The sequence below is a fragment of the Seriola dumerili genome, unplaced genomic scaffold (assembly GCF_002260705.1).
Source record: "Seriola dumerili isolate Sdu_G_001 unplaced genomic scaffold, Sdu_1.0 BDQW01000283.1, whole genome shotgun sequence".
Taxonomy (NCBI): Eukaryota; Metazoa; Chordata; class Actinopteri; order Carangiformes; family Carangidae; genus Seriola; species Seriola dumerili.
In genome coordinates, this window is record NW_019174538.1 from 314672 (window position 1) to 317171 (window position 2500).

Sequence of the window (2500 nt, forward strand, 5' to 3'; positions counted from 1 at the left end):
TGTGATCTGCTGGGATTGTAAACTAACAGCATGTCTGAGATGTTCTGTGAAGCCAGACCAGCAGGTGCTTTGTGACCAAGAGGAGGATTGTTTCAATTGTATTCTGAAAACAACAAGCAGCCAGGGAAAGTTTCAGAGAAGTGGTCAGATTTGTGGCTGGACCACAGCAGCACTGACACTGACTGACTGACTGACTGACTGACTGACTGACTGAGTGATAGAGTTGAGTTTTACTGTTAAACCTTTGGTCAGCTGAAGACCATGTGACGTGAGTCATGAAGTTACACCATTGGTCTGTTGACTTGTTTTCACTGGTCTAGACTCCAGGTGTTCACAGATCAGCGGTCTCTGTTTTCTCCTGTTCAGCTGAATGAAGTTTCATGTCGTCTACTGCTTCATTTTTTCCAAGCAGCTGACTAGGGAGTGTATGAGACTCTTTCACCTGGTGTAAAGCGCAACTCAAGTGTCTTTTCTAATTTCAGACTGATGCAGTTGTTCATTTTTCCATCCAGTTCACACATTGTTTAAATAGCCAGTTGTTTAAATTGACCAACAGAAACCTGGTCTTCAGTAAATGGCACAATATTTTCAGGGCACATAGTCAGTATGCTCCTACATAGGTGGGTGCACAGCGTGTCTGTTTAACACAAGCAGAGTTGTGAAGATGAGCTTCAGGTGTTTGATGTTTAGTCCGGTGGAACATTAGGAAGCAGCCACAGAAGGTCAGAGCATTCTTTGTCAGTACAGATCATTTAAATAACATTTGTTTAAGCTATTAAAGTAATGGTAACAAAAAATAAGTAAATCATGCTTTTTAAGGACTCTACAGTGAATCTTAGTGTCTCTTTCTTAGTATTTCTTTCCCCCCCAGATGCTCCAAGGATCCAGCTGATTACTGGCAGTTTGAAGGAGGATTTTTCTTCATCTGCTCCGTTGCACCGTCACTTCTGGTAAAGATTCATTGACCTTTGTGGTATGTTTAGATTTGACTTATTAATACACTGTATAGTTGGGATCTGACATTAAAGAATAGTATAATGTTTGTCGCCATCGTGTTGTCAGAACTATATGGAGAATACTGAGCTGGAAAACACATAAAACTGAAGCTAAAAAAACAACCGAGACGCACCCCTCAGCTCCAGCAGCCCCCTCTTCAGATGTGACACCTCATCGAAAGCACTCCTCATTATAAGGAAACCTTAACAGGCAAGATAGACAATGGAAAATGCCAGTTTTAGTTTCTTCAGCAATCATCCTCGCGGGGCTCTGAAAGAACTATTGTGAATAATTGTTGATATTGTAAAGTTTTGCATCTGAATATATTAAATAAAAGTGTTATACAGTCAATAGTGGTGGCGGTATGTTATTTGTAAATGTAAGTTTCGCAACCCCATTATGTTGAAAAGACTACAACAGAGACTTAACAGTTTTAATTTTGCATTTCTTCAGTTTGATTATATTTTATGAGAAATGTAAGAAAACTGATCTGAATCCTGAAGTCAGTTAAAATATTGTAATTTAGATTGTGCTTCTATCGGTTTTAAACATTACTTTACACGTTAAAGATTCAATGTTAACCACAGATACTGCAAGTTGAAAGTTTGAGATTGAATTTTAATGTTTAAACCCAGTAATTATTTTACTTTTGTCATTCCAAAACAAAAGGTTTTACTTTACAATATTTCGAAGCTTGTGATTAATATTTCAATTGATTGACAACTTAATTTATTATTAGGAAAAAGTTTCTCTGCAGAAACTTTAGTGGCATACTTTATTGATGGAGTTTTGATCATATAAATTAAAAAAGTCTGTAAAAATAACAGTTTTTCTTCTTTAGAATATTAATGAAACTTTTCTGTAGTAAATTTATTTATTACTACTTAATTTGGAATAGGATAATTTACCTTAAATTCTTTTTCAAGACTTTCAGGTAGAAACACTCAGAGAAACCAACATCCTGCAAGGTTTGGATGGTGGGTCCAGGTGGGCGGGGCTTGGTGACTGCTTTGGTTGTTGACAATCAAAAGTTTCCAGAACGTCCTGACGGCTGGTTTTAAGCTCAGTTTCCTGAAATACAGGCTGTGTGCAGATTTCTCTGTGTACGACTGAGGCTTTGATACTTTCACAGTATTGGAATATAATGAAGCTAGAGCTGATCTATAATCACACTACACATGGACATCAGCTTTACACTGGATGGCACCTGTCACCTGATTGATTTTTCAAAGGGCAGTAAAACTAAATAGCCCTCGCTCTCGCGCTGATTAAATGTGCTTATAAATGATCGTGTGACATTATAGTAAAAGTTATGTCATCTAATCAGGTGAGACTCAGCTGATTGAAATTGACAGCTTATAAATAGGCTTTATCAAACAACACGCACAGAATAGCCCTGAAGAAAGATATTTGAACAAAATACATTTTACAAAATTTTCAGACAGCAATCAGCAAGACAGAGAAGAAAGATTAATCAGTGACCAGGTTCGAGCAGATTTATTAG

The 2500-nt window shown here is 37.2% G+C and overlaps 1 pseudogene; it reads right to left on the reverse strand.

Annotated features, from left to right (window-relative positions):
* LOC111230742 overlaps window positions 1-2500 on the reverse strand; it is a 29435-nt pseudogene that overhangs the window by 21700 nt on the left and 5235 nt on the right.